A 21,502-nucleotide genomic window follows, 5' to 3' on the forward strand; every position below is an offset into this window, starting at 1 on the left:
CTGCACAACCCAGAAGGGAAAAGATGCATATCACAGTGTGCTCTCCCTAATGATGGAATCTTTCCCAGGGCTTGCTGATGGGCAGATTTCATGCTGGACCAGGGCTGCCTGGGCTGTGCTAGCAAGGCTGGTGTTAATTATTGTGCAAGTGTTTATAGATCCCCTGTGCTCCTGGCTCCCCTTGACACTGCAAGGCATGTCCAAATATAGATAAATTGATTTCAGCCTTAAACCACAAGGCAGAGATTGCTGTGAGCTTTGCATAAAAAGCACCAAATTGTTATTTTTTAACTTATCTTCTCTTTGTTCCTTAATTCTGCTCAATCTCCCCTTCATTTCAGTGTTCTTTACACATTGCTCCTTATAATCCACTTCTGGGGCATTCTGGTTATTAATTTTTGGTTAATTTAATATGATAGTTTGAATTTGATTATCTGAGAAGCTATTACCCATGCATGTCCCCATGGTAAAGAGCAGAAAAATTCAAGTTTAAAATAATTTTGAATGTAGCACTACTGAATTTCTTTGGATAAAGTGGACTCTGTCCTAGAAGTTTTACACACTGCTAGTGCAACATGTAACTGACATTTTTTTTTCTTTTAACCTTATTTTTTTACATGCATACATAAATATGAATACTCATTTATAAATGTGCACTCACAGCATTGCAGTCTTTTCACAATGATAAAATCAGTTATCTTGGTATTCCCAGCTTGGATCAAAACCAGAAATGCCAGGCAGCTTCAAGCAGATTGGTGAGATTTCAGATCATGCGTTATAGACCAGATTGATAAATTTGGGATATTTATTTAATTATACTGAAAGCATTATCTTCCATTGAAGCTACAGAGAGTCACAAAGTTTCCAATAGACTGTAGTTCAAGACTTTACAACAGAGTAGGAAGGTACATATAAAGTGCAATTTCTGTTCTTAACTCATGGTGCTTTATCCTCAGCTGATGATTCTGTCCTGGTATATCTAATTCCTGGAGAGGTCTCAGTAGGAGCATACTCCAGAATCATAAAAGAGTGATGAAGATGAGGCATTTTTGAAGGACAGAAAAGTTGAGTGAGAGCTACATTCTGCATATTTCTGCAGGAGGGAAGGAGAAGGAAGGAACTTGCCCAAAGGTCAGAAATACCAACACTCGTGTGAAGTCTGACTCTAAAAGCTTTAGCACCCAGAGAGTGTTAAGTCCTCACCTGCATGACATTGCCTTCAAGTAGAATTAAATATTGCAGTAATTACTTTTCCAAGTTCACCACAAAGTAGCACCTCTGAGGCAGCTCAGTCCTGCCTGATGATGTGCTCTAGCCTCCTGCTTTGGATCTTTCCCAGTGGACATTTTTGACTGTGTGGCACTTAGGTTGTAGCTCAGTAAAAAAAACGAAATGTCAATGATAAAATGATTCTGTTAAATAAAAACCCATGAAAAGTTATTTCAGAATGAGAGGTCAGGTGACACATCACAAAGAGGCTACAAAGCACAGACAGAAGTTGTTTAAACATAGACAACCCCACAAGATTAAAATAACTCTGTCTGACTTTGCTTCTCTTCTATATAATACACAGGATTGTCTAAATGACAAATGGTTAGCAAAGTTACTGCAGTCCCTATCCTCCACCAGATAATGAATCACAACAGGGAATTAGAAGTAAAACCATGGCATTCACTTCCCTAATAAGAGAGGATACTTTTGTTTGTGTGTCTTTTTATTTGCCTTGGTTTTTAACATTTGATGATACCCAACAAAGCACTGAGTTCATGTACAATTCAGTGGTTGGTTTATTTTTCCTGTTTATATGTATATATGTTTTTGGCTGCAATTTTTACCCTCTGGAGCTATTTCTATTTGGTCTTATGGATGTAAATGGCAAACACTGTGCATGACAAAACCTCCTAAAATTGACTGCCCACAGTCAGTGTAATTCCTCTAATAACTTTTCTCCCAAAAGGTATGAGACAATCACACAGCATATGCACAATGGTAGATTTGTAGTCATTATCTCCCAAATGTGTTTGTTAACAACTAGATTCTGGGCAAGCAACCCAATATCCCTGAGTATATTCTGGCTCAAGAACTACCAATGAATATCACAAAAATGTTATCCTATTTCATCTGAGAGAGGTTTCATTTCAGATTTCCTTTTTTTTTTCCAGCTTCATTTTCCATAATACCTTCAAGCCACCATTTTCACTTACTAGCTTATTTGGGAGCTTGCAAGATTTGGAAGCAGTATGCAGAGTATGGGTAAGATCAGTGTAATTTTTCTAGCATAGCAGTGTTGCATTTCTGTAACACAGCATCGCTGTGTTTGAGCCTCCAGTAAATGAATATCACACTGTAGCTTAGTAAACAGCTTTATATTATACACTGCTGTAAAGTCTGCCAGGGAATTAATTCCACAAGCAATCCTCTGATGCCTGAAAAAAGCAGGTATGATCATATAAATACATATACAAAGGCTTAGCGAAACTAGATAGGATTAATTCTATACAGGCAGTGAGATTAATTCCAAAGATAACAGCTTTTTTACATAGAGAGGAGGGAGCTGCTTTCAGGTTTTCTGCAACAACTGCATGTAAGCTGAAGGTATTACTTTAAATTTAAGCTCATGAGGATAGGTTCGGAATCTGTGAATTTCACTTCAGTTTTATCTGAGACCTAGATAATAAGACATGTTTAAAGAAATTCAGATTAGTTTTGTCTTAACATGAAAGCATTTCATACCTATAAATAAGCATTTGGTGTGCCCATGTGACTTTCTTTCATATTAATTAGTGAGACTTGAAGAAATAACTCAGTAGTAAGAATTTTTAACAGTAAGACTTATCAGCCATCTTTCTTTTCAAATCACCTGGGGTGTTTATAACACTGCCCGATATTGCAGGACGCTTTTGGATTTGATATTTAGAGACAGGTCTCCCACCATAATGAGATGGGATCCTTAGTTTTTCCTTTTCAATAATCATAACTGTCCAGAAATTATCATTTCATGCCGAGAGCTCTGATGAAAGTATTTACCTATGTAGGCATGACAAGGCAGGTGGATGTGAACAATGTGCAGGCAAGCACATGTGCATATTCCAACACTCACCAATTCATAGTGAATAGTGTATGCAAGTGCTTTATGACAGGTAAAAACTTAAGGAATAGACTAATTTCTGCAGAAAAAATTGAAAATACTTCATTGCTTTCACTCTTTCAAAAAGACAGTGCGATTTAATAATGGCTTAAATTGTGAGGCAAGTTGTTATGATTGTTACTATTATTGTTACTTCCTGGTAAAATAGCACAGAGAATTCCAGTTTTGCAGCAAAAGTGAGAGCAAAATATTAGGTCACTGTTTAATTACTGACAGCCTGCCTGTCTTAGGAAGATTGTAGAATAACAACAACCTGCAGATAGACTCTATTCCTTGTAAATTATTCTTATGCTGTTTTAATTTATAGTAAACCATAGAATTGAAACTCCTCAGAATTCATTCCTCTGCAGCTGAAAATGTCAACTTTTCTTACAAAAAAAGCAAGCAGATAATTTGGGATAGAAAAGCAGTGCTGAATTTGAAGTACTAGATTGTAAAAAAGCTATTTTTGAATAATCCATAATATTGGTTTGAGTTATTTTTTCCTATTTTTTCAGCAATTTTCTTCAACTGTACTTTAAAAGCTTTTAGTACAAGGTTTGTGGGGGCTGTTCTCTGTATGTCAGGCACTGTGCAAACACATAATGAGAAGGAATACCTTCACCAAGATGCTCTCGGTCCTACCTGGAATTTCTGAAAAGAGCTGGCTTCTACATCCCACAGCTATTCAGCAGCTCCTGTCATGGTTTTATTTAAACCCCTTCGGGAAAATTCACCCCAGATTTTTATCCAAGAGGGATAAAGAAGGGAAGTACAAGAGGTTGGGTGTTGAGCTAAAGGTACCTGATTGGAAGATGCTCTTTAGCTCCAAAAGGACATTTAACTGCATATAAGTGTGATATCCATGTAGCTTAGGGACATTTAGGGTGCTGTATGCAGAAGCAGTTCTCTCTCCTCATTTTCAGATAATCCACCACAGCTTCATTTACTGTTGCTCTGCTTTGGAGTAGCAGAGTGGGTTTGATGCAAACTGCCTGGTTTGAATGCACCACATCCAGAAGCTCCACTTTCAGTCCACAAGATGCAGCCCACTCCCACAGGCACAGGAGGATCCAAACATTTTTTTGCTACCACACAGATTCCTTTTCATCCCCTTTCCTACTGCAAGAGAGGCATTTCCTAAGCAGAATATTTCCTTGCAGAGTCCATGCTGGTTGAATCTCATGTGAATTGTTTAAATTTACATGGAAAATTAAACAAGTTAAATTTCTGATTTCTGGGATAACATGTGAAGGAATATAAAGGGAGCAAAGCAAGACAATGTATCTTACCTAATATATTTTAGTGGTTATATTCCCTTAAATGATATATATTAATCTAATAGCTTAAGAGTGAGAAAAAAATTGTTTATGAAACAGTTTCTTCTTTATATCTTTTTTAATACTAATTGGAGTATTTTTGTGGCATTTATGATATCATTAGGTCAGGATAGAATTTCCTGAAGTTAAATAACTGCTCCTGCTATTGTATAGACAATTTTGTGCTATTCTATTTTGTCCTGTTGTGTTTTAGCTATTGTTGATTAAAATGAATAGAAATGGCTTTGTGTAGTAAGAAGACAATTTGAAAAAAAATTCTATCACAGGCTATTTCATCCTCTGTATCCCAAGTGCTTACTGTTCAGGAGTTACTTTATCACTGAAGTGGATTGACCCAGTTGCAGAACAGTGGGGAGCCAGAGACAGGGCAAGGGATACTGAGTAGTTGTGATGTGTCTGTCAGAGAGGTCTAATCCAAACCCCCTTGGACTCCATCCTGAATTTCAAACATCTGTAAAAACACATGCATGTATAGTATTTTTCACTACAGCCAGGGAATTAGCAAAGTCTGTCTCCATTTAATCTAAAGTGGTCTTTCTGAATACATTCTGGGCTGTGTAAGTTTGTAGCTAAATTCTCTGTCTTTTATTGCAGAGGTGGAAAACTCAAAGCTCAGGGGGTTTTAGTTTATTTGGAATGCCTCATATTAGTACAATTTCAAACAGCTACATTTTCAACGCATAATTAATTTTGGCATCCAAGGGTGTTCACCACATTTAACAAACATATTTAATCTTTCTTTTATTTAAGCCTATACTCATTACAGGTATAAGTTCATTAAATTTGAAGAGAAAAAAAAACTAAGTTTATGCTTTGTGTCAGGCACATCTGTATGAACAACAATCACAGAGGTCAAAAAACCAGCTGGCTGGGCACACACAAACAAGCAGTTAACAGATATTTTTTATGGCCAAGAAGAAAACAGGAACTTTCTCAACTGGAGGGGAAAAACCCAATAGTTTTCCTGTAAAACCCTACACATATCTCACTTGTCAGAGAGCTAATACAAACCCCTCAGTGACATTGATGAAAAACTTTAAATGCATTCAAACGCCTTTAAATGAGGCCTTAAATCTCTTCAGTGTGGGCCAGTAAAAGTCTCCCATCAATCAGTTTGTTACTGTGAGCCTGTTTATCCCTTCCTGTTGTGTTCCTGTGTGAAGTACCAGCTTTAATGTTTAATGCTACTGAGGAAACTAATTATAGAATCATTCTTTCCCCAGCAGCAGGACTGGAAACTGAGAGTGAATAGGTCTGTGGCCAGAGGAAATGGACAGAGATTGCTTGGAGCTGATGGCTCCTGCCAAGAGCAAGGTGTTGTGGGCTTTTTCCCCACTCTTTGCTGCAATCTATTTGTCACAAGAGAGAGCAGAAAAGGAGAAAACAGCTCACAGTTCAGCTTAGTGAATCTCGACCAAATGAGCTCTAAAGCAGGCCAGATTATAAGGAAAGAGAATGTACTCCTGGTCTGGAGTCAGCCCAGCTCAAATTCCAGGTTGGCTGCAGTGGTCAAGGCAGTGTTTCACTGCTTTTTCGCTGCTTAACCATATTTGCCATTCTCCTGGAGGAGTGAGAGAAGGTGTCTTTGTTCTTCATGACTGTCTGCATGCATTAGGTCACTTTGTGCTGTGGAGCAGGTGTTGTGCATACTTAAGAACCCATCAGGACCCATAAAATATTTAGATCTGTTCTCACTTATGCCAGGCCTCATCTTCAATTTCCAAATTTGCAGAGTGACAAGAAGTAACTATGTACAGACCCAATGCAAGCAGCTTTATCTGACACAACTCAAAGAGGTGCAGAGATGCAGAGTGTCATTTTACCTGTATCCAATACTGCTGTGTATGCCACAGCCACTTAGCAGGCTGTTGCTCTTTTGAAAACTTATTGATTCCATCCCTCCTTCAAAGACACAGCAGGGAGATCATAAGCTCCAAAGGTTCTGTGGGCTTTTAAATCTCTTGCAGGTGTAATCCATAGAGGAACTCTCCAGAAGAGAGAGCCTTACATCACAGAACATTGTACCACCAAAACAGGGAGCTGAAGATGTTCGTTCTTGGGTTTAGGCATGGCAGAGACAACAGATGAATAAGATAGGATATGGGTTTTACAAGTGTAATATCGTTTTAATTCACTTAAATTCTGCTACAATACAAGAGCTTCTTCAAATCTGTCTTTTGAAAGGCACATTGACAGCTTCTAGCAAGTTCAGAAGCACAGTGAAGGAGACTTATTTTTACAGGGAAATACACAGGAATCAACACCTTGATGTCTGGGGACCCCACTTCTGAGCTGTGAAAGGCAGCTTACCTCACTGCTCTGTGTCTTGGCTTTCCCACTCTCCACACATGGACAAAAGAACCAAACTTTTTCCTTTTTCATGTCCCTTCGAGATCTCCTGGTAAAATATGCTTTAAAATAACTGGGTTTGCCAAGGATCTCAGTGGTCACCCTCTATGACACAATGCTACTCTTTGTCTCCTGTAACCTGTGTCCCTTAGGTGTTTTGACTTCTACAAAAGCTAATATCTTTAGCCTCTAAGGAAAGCCTGTAATGACATGGGCTGTCTTGAAAGCAGAAAATGAGTTAGGGAATTCATGGTTTATCAAACAGCAATCTGTATAACTTTAGTCCCTGAAACTCCACTTAAGAAAAAAATAAAACCTTATGTTTTACCTGAAATGTAAATTTACCTGTAATGTAAATGACAACTTTTTTATAGTCTACTTGTCTTCAGGTGATAATCACAAAAGTGAAAGACATAGGAAAACAAACCTGTGGTAGCATTATGATTCTTTTTGCTCCTTCCTGTGATGTTTGAGTACATTGGCCAGTTTCAAAATAAATTTAGCAGGAGAGTAAAGAACTCACAGATATTCAGTTTCTTTAGGTTTTGTGAATGAAAAAAAATAAAATTTGTGACTTAGATCAAATTAGGCATTAATAAATCTACATCATGATATGGATACACCAGTCTTAAAATTGTAGAATCATAGTACAAATATGAGACAAGCGGTTATCACTTTATCATCAGCAGATCACCCTATCCCTTATTTCAGCGTGGAAACAGCATCTCAGATGACTGTCAGCTGACAGACCTCATAAACATGATGGAGGTGACCTTGGGTGAGTAACTTATCTTCTTTTTTCATTTAAAAACTGATATAATAATAATAACAATAACAATAATAATAGTAATAATCTAATATGTACTTCACAGGGGCAGGTAGCTCAATTAATGTTTCTGAAGTACTTCTAGATGAGATCTGATGATGGAAGCACTGTTCAAGTGCAAAGTATTATCATTATTTTTTATTATAGCTTATGGCTATGTAATTGATGAAATAGCCAAAACCTAATCCCACACAGATTCACTTCTGCACTATAAACCCTGATTATCTTCGTGCATAGACAGCTGATACTTGACTTGTCCTGATGACACTAACTGCATCTATGGTCTCTTTTTTTGCTATTTCTATGTTCCTGATGTTGACCTACTCCTCCATTATCTTTTTTGGCATTAAATTAAAATTGTTTGCTCCAGTAACTAATGAATGCCAGCAAAAGCTGGTTTTGGTATTAAATCATGGGTTTAGGTGGCGGGTATCATTCTTTCATGATTTAAAATACTTGGGCCCATAAAAATCATTTATTTAAGCTTTCCTGAAATCTATGGGGTGATGCCAACACAAAGCAGTGAAGAGCCCAGGCATCTTCATTTTTACCACGGTGTCGTCATGGGAAAGGGTGGCCTTACTTTAGCTGGGGAAGAGAGGATAGAGGCAGTGGATGAGACAAAAAGTCCCTGAAACCTGAGCAATGTTGGAGAGGGAGTTAAGGGGCCAGACCATTAACAGCAGATCACAATGCAGTCCTGGTAAGGTTCTCTAGGTTATTTCTTCCCATTTATTTGCTGGAGTCCAGACAGTGGCAGCTAATACCTTAGGACTGGTGGATCATTGTTCCTGGAGTCCCTCTTTGCCATATGGGCAAAGAAAATTCTTTAATTGTTATCACATGACTGAGATTTTAATTTGCCAAACCACTTACAGATTTATCGCAGGTTAACACTCTCACTTCCCAGAAATTTTGTGTTGGATATTATAGACATTGCTCAGACCCACAAACAGCCAACATCCAATTCCTTATTCCTTCCATGAACCAGAATTACTGGATTTTACCTGTATAGGGAAGATAACAGGAATAGTAGAGCAAGTGATGCCAAAAGCTTGTCAATCCTTCATGAGCTTAAGACAGGTTTCTGTTTGGAAGAAAACTTTGGAATGGTGAAGTGCACCAAACTCTGGACTTAAATCAGCTAAGCAAAGTCCAGAACTGAGCCTTGTCCTCTGTGTGAATGCTCCAGCCTGCTTGGAAACAGTGTGTGAATCTTTAACACAGAGCTCTCAGATCAGTCATACCAGCACCTTGTCTAGGGACACTTAAGAAGGGCTTTTTCAAGGGAAAGAAGGATATGGAGAAAGAAAATGACAGACTAATCAGGGCTGTGAGGAAAGCAAACTTGAATGGAGAAAGTAGTAGAATCAAAGCTCTTCTTGACCTTTTTCCAGTTTACTTTGACACCAAAGAGCTTTCAGAGAGATTTATCTTAAGCCAGTAGCAAACAAAAATCTATGAAGAAAGTCCCAAGTGGCAAACTGAGCTCCTGACCTGTGCCTGGTATCTTTGCTGTCTTGTGGATTCCAGTTGCTCTGTGTGACCCTAGTGCCATAGAAGCTTTCATAGAAATTACAGAGCAGAGCATTTTAACAGGAGACACTGCCAGGCATGCTGATGATGTCTGAAAAATTCCTTCCAGCAGAAAGGAAGGGTGGAGCCTACTAGTGCAATGCCAATTCCCTTCTGGGCCAGCACACCTGTAAGAGAAGTCAGATTTTGTGATGAAGTAAGACTCCCTGTTATTCCTGAGTACATCAACGAGGTCTCATTTGGGCTGTCAGTGCTCCTGGGTTGGCCTTGTGTCACTGTGCCTACATAGGACTGTGCTGGGGATGGGGGCAGGCTACACAGAGCAGCAAATTAAAGAGAGTGTGACAAGAACCTTTGTGTATCCTGTATATCTGGAGATTCTCAAAGAGAATCTGAGTATTGACAGCACCCCTACTGTGACTGAGGGTAAGTTTCTTTAAGGGTCACAACAATCTTTCCCCTACCACTTCTCTGTGTGAGGAAAAAATTATCTTCTTGCTGAAAATACACAAATAAGTGAAGTTTTGCAGTCTTAGAAATCACAATGTTACAGTTTTTTACAGGCAAGTGTATGCAATCACAGTGCTTGGGTTTGCTTGTTGTTTTGTTTTTTTTTTTTCCTTCAAAAGCCTTTATGTCTCAGCTTTTACCTTGTCACACCAGTGTACAATTTTCCTGGTGCCCTGTGTTCTCAGTGTTTCAGAGGCTCCTGGGAACTTTATTTGTGCTGCCCAAATGTTGACTTGAGAAGGAGTGAGGAAGGAAAAGATGGTTCTTTGTAATCTCCAACGGTAAACAGTCCTGACACCCTGAGAGACACACAAACCTGACTGAAGGAAACAAGAAGTCAGGATGTAGAAACTGTCATCCTCAGGACCAACAGTATAAAAAGGGACAGAATCTTACTAGGGGAGCTTAATGAGCTTGTCTCCATGGCAGCCAGTTTTCAAATCTATAACTATCTACAACCCCTGTTAAGAAGAACTCATTAACAAAAATCTGTCCTGAAATCAGGGGAGTTACCAAAATGGTTCACAAAGCCCTTCTAACTGCAAAGTTCCATTTCCCATTTACTGCATCCTCTTGCCATTTTCACTGTACTGATCTCCTTCCAGTCTCATAGATACTCAATTATTCCAAAGGAGATGCAGAAAAGGCCTGTGTGCTACATATCTGCCAGGCAGAAAATTGAGAGCTTGAAGAATGCGTGACAAACTTTCTCCATTCTGTGTGTTCTCATAGGAAACAGGATTTAAACCAAGTGACATTCAATGTCCCTTTCTTCTAGAAATGCTAGGAAATCAATACAATTTTAATTTTACAATCATGTCTATATGTAGTCCTTCCCTCTTTTTTTTTTTCTAGTCTTGCTCTTCCTCAGCAGAGTTGGCAAATGTTCGCATTCTCAAAATCCTCTACTGCTTTTCAAAGTCAATTCCACTCCATCACCCCCAAGTTAAAGTGTCATAGAGAAATGCCATATAAATGATGGGCTTCCAGTATTCAAGTACAAAACTGAAAGTTAGAAGTTAGAACAAGAATTCAGCAAAGAGATTTGGACTACATACTATTGTATTTGCAAGGTGCCCCAACGAGTGGAGAGAGTAATGAATCTGACTCTATGTTCTCAGAAGGCTAATTTATTACTTTATTATACTATATTATATTAAAGAATACTATACTAAAGAATACAGAAAGGATATTTACTGAATGCTAAAAAGATAATAATGAAAACCCATGACTCTCTCCAGAGTTCCCAACACAGCTTAGCACTGATTGGCCAATGAGTGAAAACAACTCACACCAGAATCCAATGAAACAATCACCTGTGGATAAACAATCACCAAACACATTCCACATGAGCACGACACAGGAGAAGCAAATGAGATAAGAGTTGTTTTCCTTTTCTCTGAGGCCTCTCAGCTTCCCAGGAGAAAAATCCTGGGCGAAGGGATTTTTTCAGAGAATGTGAATGACATAGCATACCTCTTACTCAGTGTCAGCTACCCCTGCCTTGCTTTCCCTACAGAAGAGGATGTGTTTCCTTGCAGAAGGATGGAGACAGACCCATGGTTACATACTGGAGTAGCTGGGGCCTTGCAAGCTGTTGAGGTTAATGGTCAAAGGCAAATTTCTGTCTTGCCCCTGAAGAGAGATATTCTGATATCATTGCTTAAATCCAGAATAGATCCCCTAGAAAAGCACAGAAAGCCTTCCAGTGGCGCAGGTAAATCCTTTCCTGGTCTTGCACAGGTTCACTTGGTACTTCCTGCCAGCACTGTCAATCAGTTGCAGCCACTGAAAAATAACCTTTTTCCATGCTGTATTTGGTGGAGAGAATATCTTCTATCAGGTTTCCTGGTTCCACTCTCAGCCTCAATCTTTGCTTTCTGCTTTATTTATATAGGGAACTCATCTTGGCATCAAGAGGGCTCTCTCTCCAGAGAGAGCATTCCTCTAGCAGTTGTGGAAAAAGCGGCTGGGCCTTGGATGAGTATTAATCAGTAACTGTAATTATATAATGAGTATGGGAGCTGTTATGCTTCTGCAGGATGCTGTGCCAAGATTTTAGCCCTCTGACAATTCAGCTGTGGAGCTCTACCCTTCACTATCTAGTCTGTGGGCTGAGTTTTGCCCCTTAGGAAGATAATCAGTCAGTTTTGATCCAGATTTTGTTTACTTTAATTTTTTTTTGTCTTTGGATCTTTATTAAAATATGTCAATAGTCCCTGCTGTTTCTGCAGAGAAGTGTTTCGGCCGTGACTAGTGATCATCACAGTATTCTTGTGAGCTCAAAGACAAAATTGTAGAATTTGTTCTAGAAGAGAGCCTAGTGGTGGTCATGTCATGTCAGGCAGGAAGACTGCCCACATTAAGTGATGTGACATATTAATGGACATTTTGATGGACCACTTGATGTCCTTTCTTCCATCCTGTATCCCTTTCCTCTTGACTTCTGCCATGGCCAATCCACCTGAGGTCACAGGACTGTGTCCCTAATGCATGCTTTCTAGAGACAGACAGACTGATACCCAGATAGAGATAAAACCATCAGTACCAAGCAGAATTAACAGTGGCTGGAGAAAGAAAGCCAGTCACAAATTTGCAGCATCTGAAATGCAATTACAGTACAGTATATTTACAAAAACTTCTTGGAGCAACCTAGTGAATCAGAGAATTGACAACATTCTGTCTTCATTTGATTTTTTCTTAATATATAGAGATTTATTTTATTAGGCAAAAAGGCCTCACTGTTTATAATGCAGGTTGCTTTTGTTCACCTTCTCAGAAAAAGGAAACAATTGGAAAAAATAAATAACCTGATGATGTCTTGATTCAATATTTGCAGTGAACAGCCTGGGCTGATAGTACTTTCTGCAGAACAAAGAGGCAGACAAAACATGATGAATACCCAGAATGGCAGAAGCCCAAGGTATTTTGGACTCGGATGCAGGAATAAGCTTTTAATTGGTGTTGAAAAATAAACTAGGCAAAGAAATGGAATAAATAATAAATATGTCTTGTGGCAGCACAGCAAGAGGCTTATTGTTTGCTTGCTTCTAAAGAGGGCCAGTACATCGTGTTCTTCCCACACAAGTTCCAAACAACTTTGTTTGGACTGAGAAACTTAAATCCATGTTTCTAAAACAAATCTATCTAAATATTTTTATATTAACAGCAGTACAAGAAAACCCAGCCTGCCTGCACTCGCTACACAGCAGTGATGTGTTATTGTTATTGTTGCTATTAATTACAGCTGCTATTACTGCAGGTGACAGCAGAAGAGGGTGCATGGGCACTGCATCTCATCCTCTGCTGGAGGAGACCATCCCTGCTCCAGGCAGGCTGTAGCATATAGATGGAATAGAAAATATTATCCCCACAGTTCTGTAGACTTTTTAATAAAATGGTGACAGAACAATCTTACTGCAAACTCAAGAAACCCCTCTCAGGACCATAGACCTAATAAACACACAGTGGTGTTCATATGCAAGTCTAAGTGGCAGGTTTAGAACTACTGCCCTTAGATATTAAAAAAACCCCAAACAACTAAACAAACAAAAACCAAACCAACAAAACTTCTGTAAACTTGGCCCAAAGCACTTAGTCTGCTTAAACAGTTGAGAAAAAATATTTTAAAAGAAAGGTCACTTAGTCCTTTCACCAAAGACAAAAGGTAAGACTTAATATAATTCTACACTTTTTAAGGTCCCCTTAGAGTCCAAAATGTGTTCAGAAGAAATGGTGTTTGCTGATCAACTATATTTTTAATGCATAAAATGGCTGTAGGAGCAACAGTGATGTAATTCAGTTGGTATGGTGAAGTGGGGAGTGATGGAGTAAAAGTATCACTACATACCCAGGAGTGTATTTATCTCTCAGTTTTCCTGCAAGCCCATTTTCTCTTCAGTTTTAAAAGTTCATCTGCTTCTTAATAAAATCAGTAAATTAACAAGAATAATTCCATCTCCTTTATTAAAAAAGCTGTAAGACATCTCATTTATTCTGAGTGTTGCAGGCATGAAACTTAAGAAAAATAATTGACTAGAGTTGGCTGGATCTTTGGAACAAAACACTTTTATCTTGAAAGGCGCGCTGAATTTTCCAATTAAATATTTAGCAAAAAGTTGAACGTATTCCTGTTATTTTTCAAGCCTTATGAAAAGTGTTACTCCATTAAAAATTAAGATTCTTAAAATGATTATTGAAAGTGATTAGAAGGAGGGAAAATATCCATAACCATTAGACTTGATTTCTTAATAATGTTCTCTGAGAAAATCTGCAGGTAAGGGTTATGAAAAAAAAACTTGATGGAATGAAAAACTGCCCTAAACTTTTCAAAAGAGAATAATTATCCTTTCTGAAAGCTTTTGTGTGTATGTGTGAGTAGGCAAATGAAACTGTTTTAATGGTTTCCTCAAGCTTTCTCCAGAAAATTCAACTTGTATTTTAAAGGGCTATTCTAATTGCTCCTTACACATAGAATGGCTCTTCTATGAAGAAAAAATACATTTTTCAGGATAACAAGTAGGGAGAAAAAAAAAAAAAAAAAAGAGACTTTTGTGCACAACAGAAAACATCTTAATATCATAAATGAACTAATGGGGCCAAGGCATATCTGAGATGGGGATTCATCTCACTTGCTTTCAGACATTTGAAAGTTATCTGAGTTGTTTAAATTCTCTTTATAACTTTTGGAATCCAAAATGCAGGGAATTCTCAGAACTTTGGGCCTGTAAGCCAAAGCTTAGAATTAAACACAGGGTTTGATCTGAGACCTTGGAAAAGGATTCCAAATTTAGGTTCTAGAAGCAAGAATATGGATTTGTAGTTTAAATCAGAGACATGTTAAACTAAGTAAAGTTTAGAGTTTTGTAGTTTAAGAAATAAAAATCAAAATTGTTTTGAAGGTAAACAAGGAGTTTAGAATGCAGTGCTGGAGGTTTGTGTGTCATAATATGAGTGGCTAAGAAAGTTTACCCTGTAGCATGAGTCCATAACACTAAATATTTAAGGATTGGGTAAAAAGCATAAATATCCTTGCTGGCAGTGTTTTATTGGTCAATAAATCCTTAAAAGGTCTTGTAACTAGAGGTCTTGTGACCTTCTGAGCCATGCAGTGAAGATGTGAGAATTGACCCTTTCTGCCTATATAGAAGATAAGAAAAATAAATCATATCATCTAAAGCAACTCAGAGATCCCATCTCAAATTCCTTCAAAATTCCCCACAAATTCCTCACATACAACCAATGGAGGGAGACAAGAATCATGGGCTGACCACTCACTGTCTTCAGGATATACCTACACTTCTAGCTTGGCTGCAGGTGGAACCTGGATAAATATAACTCTTGGGTGAATTCTTCTCTGTCTATGTCTCTCTAGGCATTCCTACTACCACACAGAAACCTCTGCCTTTTTCTGTGGTGGAAAAGAGATGATCCAAGCTGCTTGAGCAACAGCAAAAAAGACATTGCTTGGACATGAACAGCAAAAAAATATGGTAGTGTTTCCTGGCTGTGGACACAAGTGAATGCATCTGTTTTATTTAAATGGTAGCACTTTCTACTGACTCAGACCACTTAACTGCTTTTTTAGCTGTCATCCTAAATTTATGGCAAGTAGATGTGCAACCTATTTTTTTTTTTTTTTAATTTTCCAGCATATGCAGTAATTGAAATCTAAGGATTTTGCATTTTTGGTGTGATAATGGTTCAGAGCAATGGATAAAGAAATGAAATTCCCTAATGCTATAAATGGAAAAATTTTATGTAACCTTAAAATGTACTCTTTGTTAATGAAAAGTTCTTACACTTGGGACTGCACTTCACAGGATGACTCTGAACTGTTTAGATCATCCCACGCTGCAATATTATTCATATATGCCTTGTCTGCCTCTCCAGTCCATCTTCTCCTCTGCAGATGACATTTGTTTGCAAAAGAGAAGCAGTAATAAAGTAATGCCTCCCTTTAAAATGGCAATTCACAATTTTGAAAGAGACCTGCCATCAGCAGAAAAGAAATCCATCTCTCTGCTATTTAGTTTAATTTCATGCAAATCTTGTTCCCTTCTCAGGCTCTATGCAGACAGATCTGGACAGATCTTTTTTTTTTACTTGCAGCTTGTGGTGCCATACAATGATGACAAAACCTCAGCTTCAAAATCAAAACCCAGTCTGTAGTCTTTAACTTTTTGGAGCTCCTGCTCACTGAGGTGTGTGTAAGTCTCCCTGTGTTATCTGGCTGAGTCTGCAGCAGCTGCTGCTGTGGAACTGCGTGGGAGAAACACCAAGGTGTGGAGGTGGAGTTACTGCAGTGAGTCCTGTCTGATGGGCTGTGAAGTCAGCACATTTCCATCCTCTGGGCCTCCAAAAGTACTTTCCTCTACAAATGTGCTGAAAGAGCAGCAGTTCTTCCACATAAACCCCAGGCATTTTGGTTTTGATTTGCAAAGAGAGAGAAAATTCTAATTGCCTTTCAATAATGTGGGCAAAAACACTCAGGCAAAGCCAGCAGTTTTTAATCTGTAATTAGTAAACACTCCCAGAACAAGCCATATTTACAAGGAAAATTTGACACAGGGTTAAGGAAGAGAGGAATGAAACTTCATATACATATTTATACATAACTGCAAAGAGGGAAGTCTTTGCAGATTGTGAGTGGTCCTGGGATTTGTATCCAGTTTCTAAGCAAAGTTAAACACTTTTAAAATGTTAGCTACTGAGTCCAACTGCTTACCCCTACCACGACTTGAAAAACATGTCAAAGAGCTTGATTAGAGACTTGAAATTTTGGATTATATTTTTTTAACTGTGATAGAAGAAAAAATACTACTACCTGAATTTTGGGCCACATATTTATTTGCCTCTCACCTTCCCTGGTAGCTTTCAAAAGATAACTCATCCAAGTTTCTCAGGAAGCAGCCTTGAGTCTCCTTCCTGTGCAGAGAAGCTGATCATATAGCAATTTTTGTGTCTTCTGTCTACATTATAACATTAGGTTTTGTAAACCCAAGTCTGTTCTGAAATATTAGAAAAACTTCATACCCCTGCCCTCTATCCCAAAGGAATATGTGTGTGTGCATGTGCAATACTCCTGGGTTTCTGCCAGTGGATAACCTTGCTGATAGTTTGGTAGCCATAATAAAACTTTTATGGCCTTTCAGAACAACAGCTGCTATATTTAACTGGTCTCTGAGATTTAAAAACACTATATGCTTTGGTTTATCATTTGGTTAATCTTTCTAGTTAAAAGATCATTGTTAGACTAATGTACCACGTCTCAAAAATCCTATGAAAACTCCTATAAACTTATGTTGTGGTCTAACCCCAGCTGGTAACTAAGTGTGCCCAGCCAAAATCAGCGCAATTTAATAACCAGGCAATAAACAACAGCCATGGCTATATCCAAACCCTCTCTTTCTTTGTATTGCCCTAAAACCAATAACAATAAGCAGTTCAATGTGGATGGTATTAAAGCAGATTAGAAGCAGCTGTTCACTGGGGCTGAAGCAGATTTGCAACTGATATAAATCAGGGAAAAATCAATGGCTGTAGCTGAGTGTGGTAGATACCCTCTGAAGATTTGGGCTGTTGTTTTTCATGACTGGTGGGTTTCTGCTTGCTGTTTCCTATTTAAAATGGCTTATAAATGACTTTTCCTTTAGAGAGTAAATGCAGACATAGTCAGCTGGTTTTGTTGGACAGAATTTTTGCCAAGGCTACTTCCTCAAATTACTTGTATCAGTAAATTTGGGAGGAGATAATTTTAAGGAGTTACTCGTGATGGCAAACTTTTTTTTACTGCTCCCCAAAAAGTAAGGGCATGTCCCATGAAGCAATTTAACCAAGCATCGAGCTATTGTTTAATTAAATAGGGATATGTTTTGGGGATAATAATGTATGTGAGAAAGAGCTAATAGAAGAGAAGAAGCCTGTCCTAGAGTAATATAGTTCTTTTTCTTTCAAGAAGCTGAAAGGCTTGCTATGTTTTTAGACAATGCAAAGGCGGGGCTAATTTTCACAGAAGACAGCTACATAAAACAAACAGCTGATCCTACTCTCTTCATCAGTCTGGAAAATTTTAAATGTTGGTATAAAAAGCAGGAAGCATTTCCAGCAGTAGTAACTGATATCTGCTTATTACTGTGTAGTTTTCTGTTTTAATCTCAGTAATATAATTAGAAAAGGCCTTGAATGTGCAGCTATAACTATTTATCATTTCACTAGGCTAAATATTTGCAAATGATAAAGAGGACTCTCAATTTCTAGGCCTGACCTGAGAATAGGAGTTTAACATTTGATGTTTTGTTTGGGTTTTGGTGAGTGTTTATTTGTTGGGTTTTTTAGTGTCTTAAGGTTGGGACTCTTAGCCATGCAGAACAGGAAAGATTCAAAATGTTTCTACAAATTTTGGTCATGAGAGCATAAGTCAGATGGCAAATCTATGCAATTGCAACTTAGAAATTTCTTGTGCTGCCTTCCACGGGATAATTCAGATAGGAAGGGATGTGGGGTGGTCTCTAGTTGAGCTTAGTAGTCAGAGCAACTTGTTCAAAGCTTGATTAAATTAGATCTCAAACTTTCAAGGATGAAAATTCTGCTAACTGTGTTTAGGATTTTAGAATTGTCAATTATCTGCATAATGAAAAGCTTGGCTTTTGGTTCTATTTTTCCTTTCTATCCATACACCTTAGGGAAGGGAGGACACAAATCCCTCTTATTGGTAACCTACCCCAAGGCAGAAGGTTACTATCCTGAGCCTTTCCTGCTCAGGATAGACTTGACTCCCATGTAACTTCCCTCTGAGTCCAGGAATATCACTGGTTAGTTTAGTTTTGATTGGGGTGAGGGGGCTGAGGAGGAGAGGATTCAACCTGAACAACCAAACTGAAATGTTCAGGAAATATGGCCCCATTCTGTCCCTGTTAAATAATCTACCATCTGTATATAAACACATAGGTGTGTAATAAGAAGCAATAGTGAGCAACTGATGTTCTTCTTTTCATCTTTCCTTTTTTTTCCCTGTACGTGGATTTTCCTTTTTTTTTTTTTTTTTTTTTGGAAATTCTTCAGAAATCGTATTTTCTAATTTGACCCTACAAAACTTAAGCCAATCAGATGTGAGCACAATAGACGTAATTATTTGAAACATCAACATTCTTTTATGACAGCAAAATCCTGCCAAGAACAAATAATAAGATTATTTCATTTTCTGCAACTGTCCCTGCCTCTGTCACTGGATACAACAAAGTCGGGAGATTACTTAGCCTGAAAAATAGTATTTAATCCAATTGAAGAGAGGTTTGGAGGTAGATGGAAAAACTGCATTTGCATACAGTATTGTGTTGTAGCCCTCACAGCAGTGCAAAGAGGAGGCCAGAATACATTTGAATACTTGGTTTTTGCACTATTAAGTTGATTTTTGGAAGGCTAAAAAAGCAGTCAAACAATATGGACAAGTCCGTGATGGCCACTACCTTACAGCTCAGCATAGTACAGAGCTACTTCATGTGACTATAAAAATTAAAAATTGAATGCATGATCAGATTTTCCAAAAATGATGAACCTGTCAAGATTTTTTGACCCAAAGAATAAATATATTCTAAATATTTAAAATTATCTAAAAATTGTCTAATATTTCCTGGGAAGTAACTATATGTATTTGACATTAGAGCTGGAAAAGACAGGAAACTTCCCCTACTAGATGAAAATAATAACCTTCTTTCTATCAAGACCAAAGAAATAAAATGAAGATATTTTTTGTGAGCTGCTGCTTCTATGAAGGAACTACTTTTTGACTTTAGGGACATTGACAGATGGTGATTTCTAAATTGGAAAGCAGGTACCAGCTGTGGTCCTGCTGTCTTCAACCTACTCTTGGCTCTGCCATGGTCTGCAGTGTCACCTCTGAGTACAATGGATCAGCTGATGGACTCAAGTTCCTTGAACTTGTGGGTATCCTTAAAATCAGAGGGTTTTGGGAAAGCTGCAAAAGCAGAACTGTGATTGGAGCTAAGCAGTAGCTGTAAGATTGGTCAGCAGAAAAATTATGTAAGAAGTAGAAAAATAAGGACAAATTGAGCAATGGTCTGTCTATTAATGCTTGTCTAGAATAAGTCTCTAAGCTACAGAAAAGTTTATCTAGCAAGATGTTAGGAAGTTCTAAGCTTAATAATGAAGCTCTATGCATTATGTTTTAAGGCTTACAAGCAGGTATTGTATTCAAAATAAGCAAGCATTTTTTTAACCATAGGTATGTGTGCTTATGGTGATTGGATAGAACTGCTGTCAATATGCTTTTGCTTTATGAGATTGGTCAAAAATCTTTATAAGTTGTAACATTAAGTTCTTTGTCTGCTGCCTGGGATGTGAGCTGATCTGGCATCTTCCCATTGTTATAACCATGTAATGAGGCTGATGCTGGAAAATAAAACAGCTCAAGGCAGCTTCCTAGCAGTCCCATCCTGTTTGTGATTTGTACATAGGTCCTGGCTGGTAATAAAACTCTCCTCTGAATGCAGCCCTGCAGGATGAGGGTTCACAGGGAAAACAAACAATGTGGACAAGTGAGAATCATTTGGAAGTCCAGCCTCAGCTAGTCAGGTTGTTCTGTCAAATTCTAAGCAAGACACAAATAATATTTATGTCCAGTGCCTAGAGTAAAATGGCATCAGGCTGTTCAGTATTGCAGTACTGAACACATGCCAGGAATGGTTATGGGGCATATCAATATTGTTCTAAAATTCTCTGCAGAAATTACTGGCAGTAACTACTCAGTCTCCTCTGATCACTACTACATTTAACAACAGCAGCACAATTCCAAAACTTACAAATAGGAAGGAAACAAGTGCACTGAACCTCACATCATCATCATCATCCAGTAGAAAGCTCAAAGACTCATTAGGCAGCAAATTAGCACTGTTTATAGAACTTATGATGCAAATATGAAACACAATAATCAGCTGCAGCTAATAGTTCCAGTTAGCTAATTGAGGAGATCTGTAGATTAGGTGTATCTCTCCCATCCTTCTCTTTCTGCAGAGGAGAAGTTCACCTGCACTTCAGATGAACTGGAAAAGTCCCTGTGACAGTCTAATTCTGTCTTGAGATCTGTGGTACCAGGGAGAGCAAAGTTACCTCAGCAATGAGTGCTGCTCCTCACTTGCAGCTTTATCTGGTGAAGCAAGTACAGAATGAGGTGCCAATTTCTGATGACATAAAATTAAGTGAGGTGATAAAAGTCCTGTGTGGAGTAGCAGAATAACCTCAGAGTACTAAGTGATTGGGAAAAGAAATGGCAGGAAAAAAATGGTGCAGATGGGTGTAGAATAATGCAGACAGAAAAAAATCTCTCCTAAATACAAAGTATGTGCCGATTGATACCAAAATGCCTATATATAAAAAAAAAAAAATCTTCCCAGTGCCATAGCTGATAATTTTCTTTCAGCTCTTCACATCTTCTTTACTCAGTCATGAGTAAAGAAAAGTCATTACCAAAACTTCAGGGAAACAAAACACAAAACTTTTGTGTCACAATATTAATCCAGAGAGTCCAAATCAAGAACAGACGAAGAATTTCTGCTTTTAGCATCTTGAAGAATTGATGCAGAAGACTAGAAAGGGTGCAGAGAGTAGTGAGTAGGGATAAGACTGATCAAAGTTATTTATGTTTTCCAGTTGACGGATACGAAATAAACTAGGGCTCATCTGCATAAAAAGAAAAGATAATTAACAAGAGCAGAATGTGAGGGTTTGAAATTATCAGTGGCAAGGAGATAAGTGGGGAACCATTACTCACTGGTTTTGGTAACACACAGATGAGAG

At 38.1% G+C, this 21,502-nt stretch overlaps 1 long non-coding RNA gene across 1 annotated transcript in view; it reads left to right on the plus strand.

Annotated features, from left to right (window-relative positions):
- LOC113458703 (uncharacterized) overlaps positions 1 to 21,502 on the plus strand; it is an 89,444-nt gene that overhangs the window by 13,617 nt on the left and 54,325 nt on the right. The window contains exon 2 of the long non-coding RNA XR_003379210.2: positions 7,528 to 7,594. This is a non-coding gene — a long non-coding RNA (uncharacterized LOC113458703). The remainder of the gene's footprint in view (positions 1 to 7,527; positions 7,595 to 21,502) is intronic.

Source organism: Zonotrichia albicollis, chromosome 4 (assembly GCF_047830755.1).
Source record: "Zonotrichia albicollis isolate bZonAlb1 chromosome 4, bZonAlb1.hap1, whole genome shotgun sequence".
Lineage (NCBI taxonomy): Eukaryota > Metazoa > Chordata > Aves > Passeriformes > Passerellidae > Zonotrichia > Zonotrichia albicollis.